This window comes from Electrophorus electricus, chromosome 2 (genome assembly GCF_041902795.1).
Source record: "Electrophorus electricus isolate QZ-2024a chromosome 2, ASM4190279v1, whole genome shotgun sequence".
Lineage (NCBI taxonomy): Eukaryota > Metazoa > Chordata > Actinopteri > Gymnotiformes > Gymnotidae > Electrophorus > Electrophorus electricus.
Window position 1 is genome coordinate 18,542,578 of NC_137498.1, and position 8,396 is coordinate 18,550,973.

Below are 8,396 nucleotides of genomic sequence, written 5' to 3' on the forward strand. Positions count from 1 at the left end.
TCACATTTAAATTCTATATTTCAATGCTGTTAGGTTCAAAATAAATGACTTGTGGACAGTTATAAGAAAAACATTTGTCCTAGATGTGGCGCTGTAGCCCAAGAAACGGTAAGAATTTATATATATATATATATATATATATATATATATATATATATATATATATATATATATATATATATATATGATGGAGTTATTTTCAAAGATATAACCAATGTGCATATTTGACAAAATACTCAAAATACTACAAAGAGTCACTAATTGTCTTGTCGTTTGTCATTTGCATTTACATTTACAGCATTTGGCAGACTGAGAAATACATATCCTAGCATAAATATGATTGTGTCAAAAATACTGTCAGGCTAAAGCCCTGGCTAATAAGTCAGGATGGTGGTACAAACTGAGCTGTGCTCGAGGCTCAAAGGCAACATACTGCAAAAGCAGCTGCCTTTTTTTTAGTAGGCCAAACAGGCTACATGGTGCATATCCTGTAATTACTCCAGTGACAAGAAAGGAGTCCTGTGCACAACTAGCGACACGTGTCCTTGAGAAAGTTAAACTATCTGTGGCGTTGTGTCATGTTTAACTGACACCTGACTGGCTGTTTGCCTTCTCACATCTCTGACTCAGATACTTACAGTGGCTATAGAAAAGCGACCTAACTGATTCTACTATATCTCAACAGCGACCCACACTAGTTGCTGCTACAGTTGCACAGCCCTTAGGTAGCCTGTGATCGTCTGTTTCTGAAGCTTCAGAGAGATGGGGCTGTGCAGTGAACACAGTGACAGGAGTTGGCATTGGCTGTGATGTCTCAAGGCCTCTGGCCTGACTTTGCCTGTCACCTACCAAAGCTGAACATATAAACACACATCTCTCTACACATATAAAGTACATCTAAAACTGCAGATGAGATGCCAATGGCTACAGTAGTTTCTGGAGTCAACTACAGAGGTTTGCCTAAATGAAACAGCTGCAGCTGCAGCACAACCTATCATTTTGTCTTTGATTATTACTCCATTTTCCAATGTATTTACAAAATTTTCTTTATGGGCAAAAATCATATAAGGATGGATAGAGGAAATCACAATGTAGAGATTATTAACAGCTATCTTGCATCATAGAGGGCATGTTGTAACTACAGTTATGAAGAGATTCATACCATCAGCATAAATGCCATACTGGAGTTACAGCCTTACACAGACAAACTGATGAGAATTGTGCTGACAGCATCACTTTCCAGATGCCATAAACAAAATGTTCTAGCGTGATGAAGGGGTACTCCTGGCATAAAGGCTGGCATTCACATTGTTCAAACTCACAGTGTTCTACTCTTTATCAGACTTATAGTCACAGATGGGCAGTATTTAAATTAAATGTAAGCTATTTAAAATATGTATTTAATTACGTTTGAGTTTGTCTTTTGCTAGGCAGAAAAAAATAAGATGTAATTTGTAACACAATACATTAAGAACTTATATTTGTGATTTGAAATGCTTAATTTGTGTAATTTAATTTTGTGACGGTGTCTCTGACTTTTTGTTTATGTTGTCATTTTCTGCTGCATGTGTTGGATGTTTTGGTTCTGCACCACGCCCCACACAGGTGGCACATGTTGAGCTTCGCTCCGTGTCAGCTGTGTGTCGATACGTTGTTCCTTTTATAAACTTTTGTGTTAGTATGGCCGTCTATCGTCATCAACGTTACATTGGCTTTCTTTAATTACTGTTTGTGCACGTTTCTGTTCCTCGTCTTTTTTTTCGTCTTTTTAAAAAAAAACTGTCCAGTTGGAGTCTCGCATTTCTTTCTTTACTTTAAGCACATTCTTCGCCCGTGACATTTTCAAATAAGACACATTTTATCCATATGTTTAAAGTACTACAATTAGCCTACTTGCAATCTCTGGCTAAATTCAAGTGAGTCACATGACATGTCCTGTCAGGTCTACAAAGCGCTGGCACTTTTTTTTTTTCCCTTACCTGTTTCCTTACCACTCGTACTTTGACTGGCTCTGACCTTTATAGATACCTGCCATGTTACTCCTTTCATGACTAAACCTATCCAAACTAACCAACAAAGGCAGTAAATACCAGCCAATCAGAGGCATAGTAAGGCGGGCGGGGGGAAATGAGTTAGCCAGAAACCTGCTAATTGCGACCTCCTGTATTTCATTCGTGCTCATTTGGCCCACTAATGTTTGGTTAAATTAAGATAAAGATGTTTCCCTGTTTGCCTCTACTGTCTCCAATCCCAGGAACAGGAGCTGTTGGACAGAGAAATGTTGCCCAGCCACAACAAAGCAAAGCTGGAGATCCTTCCCTTTCCGGAGGACCCCAGAAAGGTCCTTTCCTGACTGGTCTCATATCCACTGATCACATAATCTGCTGTAATGGTACTGTTTGCATCTGCAAAACGCCAGGCTTAGGGTCATCTGAAAGAATTATTGCATCATCGTGACTTAAATGTTCAGTTCCTCCAGTTGCATTCCTACAGTTGATATCAGTTTGTATAGAATGTAGTTTTGTATTTTCAAATGACAAATTACTTGCACCTTAATTAAATACATTTTCATTATGTTGAATTTTATTGTGATACATTTGATGGCCAAGTGTTCGTAATTTGTAACAAGATACATTTTTGATGTATTTGTGCCCATCCCTGCTTACAGTTAATAATTGAAGGAAATGTCCTTTTCTGAGCTCAGTTACTTAGTTTAAGATGAATCAATTAGTTAGCCTGTCAATCACATTAACCTTTGTGGTTCAATTTACTTCTTTTTGAGTAAACACAACTTTTCATAGAGAGAAGATCAGTTACTAAAGGAAGGTGACATTGAGTGAATTATAAAAAAAGAACCCATGTTGAGAAACTGAAACTTTAATAGTTATTGTAGGGTATTGTTTGTTATTGCATCCATCGTTGTCTGAGATAGAACTTATACGTGTTTTGACTTCTAGGCATCAGCACTGATCCCTGTGTTTCAACAGTATTCTAGTTCAGTGGTATCTTGATCTCTAACCTACTGTACTGGCTAGGATTCTAAGAGTAAATGACAAAGCACTTTTGTAAGCTCTGGATAAGAGTGTCTGCCATATGCCGTAAATGTAAATGGTGCCAGGCTATCATGATGGCCATTTTTTATTATGGCTTGTGCACCATGGCCCATAAACCTAATAGAAGAACTGGTCTGTGAGTTTTTGCAGTACCCTGTTGGCCAGAACCAACATCGGTTAGGAATTAGGATGGGTTCTCATTATACTCAACTGTCTGCCAAAATCTCACAGTTGGGTTTCCTGACTTCAGACAGCATGTTTTCACATAGTAGTGTATTTTATTATCTCAGACAGTAGCTTTTTTTTGTTTCTTCCAGTTTGACATAAACCACATTCGATTTGTGTCAAGCCAGAGGTCTTTGAGCTATGATATACTTTGAGGAGCTTTTCAAAATCTGAAGGTATACTGAAGCTTCATATAATTTTGTACCCTTGACAAGAAATAGGTATATAGAATTTTCCAGATGGAGTCTTGTCTACACCATGCACTGGTGTTTTTGAAAGACAACTTTAATTCACCATTTTGACACTGGTTGTTTTTTTTCCCCTGACATTCTCTTGTCCCTTGACTTTGTACCTCAGACCATTTCATTGCTATTGTGCACTCATCTGTGTTTTTATCATGTTAGGCTAACTCATGTGCAGTTTACTGTTGTTTAAGAGGTGATGAATAAACTGAGAAAACAAATTTCTTCAGATGTCACATAGCATTCTCAAACAGAATTAACATTTATAGAGCTTGTTGATGGAGCACTGAACTACTGCCAAGCAATGGCACATTAGGTGTTTACTGTAGTAAGAAATGACACTGGCATCTGGGTGGATGGAAGGCCAGAGCAGTGTTAGTGTTCTAGAAGGCTTCATTAAAGAATTCTCAGTAAACGAATTCTCTGCATTTCATTCTGGTGAAATCGTGAATTAACATGTTAGGACATTCCTCATGAATGTCAAAAATTTCAATCAGGTTTGAGGCAGACAGATTTTCCATATGTCAAGAACTGCTCTTTATAGGAAGCCCACAGCTTTGTCTGAGAGAAAATATGGATCTTGTTCATATGCTACTAAATGACAACCTTATGAGGCCCATGACTTACTTCTAGAACAAAAAGATAAAAGATTCATGAAAGCAGAAAGGAACTGTTGCTGGTTATGAACAAATCAGTCAGAGGTCAGTATTTTGATGCTCATTTAAGGCTACGTAACCAAAGACAATCACACATGTACGGGATCAGAGAGCTAATCGGCCTGTCAGTCCACAATAAAGATAATCACAGTTGGAGGCTGCTACCTTGACTCTGTCTAAACCTCAGTAGTCTCTGAAAAAGTAAGTCTTGTTGTTTTTAGAGCCACACAGCTTTGACCAGATTCTCTATCTGAAGAAGCGCATCTTACCATGATTCAAAGGTTCTTCATCACATATCTCATGCCCCACCCACCCACCCACCCACACACACATCCCCACATCACAGGTTAATATCATGGTAAGTTCTGTGTTTCATATTGCCAGGAACTTTGAAGCTCTATAATTACACTTTTTTTATCGTGAGAAAATAGTTCATGGGGAGAGAGCGATGATCCATCAGGGTGCTGCCTCCTTGAAATCTGAGAGAATATCTGCTTTTCACTTCAATACACTGCTACCAAAAATAAAGCTGTAAAATCACAGCAAATAATTGTGCACCAGTATTTGTTAAAAGGAAACTGGAATATTAAATGAAAAAAAAAAAAAAAAAAACTGATGAAAAAAATTAAGAATGACTGCAATTTTGCAACTCACAGGTCTAATGAAATAGCATTTAATTTCTGGTGACTAGGCTGTGTGCCATTCCCTTCAAAACTCTACAGAGTGTTGTTTACTTTAAGCATTCCATATAATAAGAACTCAATTTCTGCAAATGATTGATTAGTCACACTTGTCTAGTTATTGCTTTTCTGGGCACTCAAAGGGCTTTTGCTTTAAGGCAAAGTGAATCTCATGCACCACCAATGGAAAGTGCCAGGAATAAATTTAATATGATAGCTGGCCTTGGCTAAGACACTTAGGTTGCAGAACTATAAATGGCATAGGATTAAACTGTAAGAGAAACACTGCGATAACATGATAAGTAGATAACATTGCCTGTGAATTTCCTGTGAATTATTAACATTAAAAGTGTGAATGAGTGTGAATAGAGTTTACAAAGAACACATGAAATGAATGAGTCAAGAATGAGCAGAGTAACAGCTAAGAAATCCTCACTGGGATACACACACGTACACGCGCACACGCACACGCACACGCGCACACGCACACACACACACACACACACACACACATTTCTCCCTCTCTTTGATCAACTGCCTATTTTGAGTGGCAAGGCACATCACTTAGCTCATCTAAGTACAATTCCACAGGCTTGATCCCGTCCTCCAGCGTGGCTTGCGATCACTTCCAAACTGAACACCTTCCTTGTTGGAATGCAGTTCCAGTATATACAGTACAGTCCTTAAGTAACTGGAAAATGACAAATTGTGATTTTTTTTTTTTGGTATTGTATTCTGGACAGAAAATGAAACAATGATCATGAAGTTAAAGTGGCTCTAATTCAAGGGCCTGTAGATTCATACTGGACTAGCCATGCTGTAGGCACAACAAAATATCAGAAAATTGAAGAAATCCTGCAGTAGAAAATAACCAACAAATACTTTAATCCATAAAGAAAAAGGTTGACCATATGCACACTATTCTACCACAAAAAGACACTACCCAGATACCTGCAGACAGGAACGAACACATTCATTTTATTAAAAGCTGTAGACCAGTTAAGGGTCTATAACAAGAGCGAAAACAACCAAAACATTCAAGGCAGGCAAAGAGAGAAATTAGAAAACAGTCCCGTCCAAATACCAGGAAAAGCAGCCAAAACAAGCATCCAAACTAAAAAGGACAAAGAGAATTAAAAAAAAAAAAAAAAAAAAAAAAAAAAAAGAAGCTAACTAGTAAACAGAACAAACTGGTACACAGACATACCAGCACAGGAGAAACCAGAAACAGAACAGTAAACAGAACAAGTTGATATGCAGACACATGGCAATACTTCAAAAGAACACTAACGGAATAGACAAATTATATTGGTAAGAAAATAATTAGGAGAAGCAGAACAAAGAAGAGAGCTATGATTGGTGGATTGGGGTGAAGTGACAGACACGCTGCTGGCAGGTGGAGGCTGGGAGACATAGTCTGAGGCAGTGGCACAGCCAACATTGTGGCTTGTGTGGATGAACAAGACTATAGCAAAATTAAACATATACACCAGCATGAGCTCCGGTGGTTACCACAAATAACCATGCAAATCACTTGAAGCTCAAGAACAGCAAAGGATAAAAAACAGCCAGCAGATATCCGGGGCAGAATCTTAGATCAGATGAAGACTTCCAGATCAGATGAAGACTAACATGAACCAGAGCGATGGAAAGAGAAAGGTTTGCAGAAAGAAAAACAAGAACAGCTCATGATACAGAGTGCTCCACCTGATCTAAGAAACATGATGGCATGGACACTTATGGCTGTTGTAGAAAGCAGCACACTTGTCTTAATTCAACAGGCGTCTGCTACTGGCCACAGCAGTACTATTTCTGAAATGTACAGAAGTATCTTACATCCAGCTACATTCCTCAACCCCTTCTAGATAGCATTTCACAATTTATTACTTTTAATTACTTTGGGTCCTTTGAAATGGGGTAATTGAGTATAAAGATTCATCCGGTGCAGATAAATATCCTCGAATTAAAGTAGAAAACCATTGTTTCAATTACAATACAATGTATTCACACACAATATAATAGATTACAATACAAACACAAACAAGTGTGTGAGCGAGCGTACATACACACACACACAAATATTTTTTGGTCTGTTGGTCAAAGAGAGATCCAGTAAGTAACTGCAGTAAGTGTATTGCCTCAGTAAATGCAGAGGCTATAAAAATTCTTGTATAGTACAAGGTTTCTTTAGAAACAGGACACTTCAGTCAGAAGCCTTTTATCAGCTGTACAAGCACAGAGCTTCTGAAACAGTAGGAAGTAAAACCCCCAAAGCTTCGAAACCTTTCTTACATAGTTGATGAACATGCTCCATTTGAAATGAAGACATTGAGTAGCATTACAAGCACTCAAACCTGATAAACATCCTGTTTCTCAGAAACCATTGTGTACTACACTTAAATGTTCTGCAGCATTTCACATGCATTTACCACTCTGATATAGGGGGCAGGCCTCTGCTTTTGGGCTGGACATTCTCGTTTTTCAACTCCCTCTCATCCATCCAACCGAATGCCTGGACGATCACACACTTGTCTTCCCTCTAGAATGAACTGTTAGTTACCTTCCTTTAATCAATATTGATTCATTGTGTCACTGAATCAAATACATGTCAAAAGTAAATACATTCATTCATTGTGTCACTGAATCAAATACATGTCAAAAGTAAATACATTCATTCATTGTGTCACTGAATCAAATACATGTCAAAAGTAAATACATTCATTCATTGTGTTTAACAGATCGCCTCCAACCTCACCTCCTAGCCAACTGCAGAAAGTCTACTGAATGGTAGTCAATTAGGATGTTTACAGCAGTGCAAAAACATGAAAAAGAAGCAGCTTTAGTTCTCCACATTCAGCACATCCTTTCCTTACAAAGAATAGGAAAAACTAATTTCAATACCTTCTGTACACTATGCCAGACTTAAACACTGCAAGAAGATGGAGTTTGCTGAGTAAAACATTGATTCATATTGCAGATTTCTAGATCAAATTGATCAGGTCTCTTAGCAAGATAGCTAGATTATGGGTTTTAATTTTGCGTGCAGTGGTCAATGTTGGTAATTACCTTTAATAGAAAGTAGCTAAAGTCGTATCGCAAAGCGGCTAAATGTCTCCAGAGTAGCCTACATCATTACAGCTGATTAGCATATTTGTGAGGTTTTCGCATCGGATTTGCATGCTGCCTAATATCAGATGGTGTCAGCTCTTATTAAAATACAGTATATTTTAATACGAAATCAAAATAATGCTGTTCTGATTTAGTCTACATAATTTTCTGTCTCTTTTGTCACACAACGGGACGTGAAATAGTGGCTGAAACGCGGCCTATTAACATGTTAACCATCAGTCATTTGAGAGCTGCTGCTCTACACTGCTAAAATTCAGATAACCGCGATATTGTCTGACAAAAGAAATTTACTTTTTTCAAAATAACGGTATGTTCATGCTGATTAAAATACTGGAATTGTAACTATAACAAAGTGCTAATTTAATAGAATGCACGTAATGAAGTAGAATACATTTTATCTGATAATTCGGA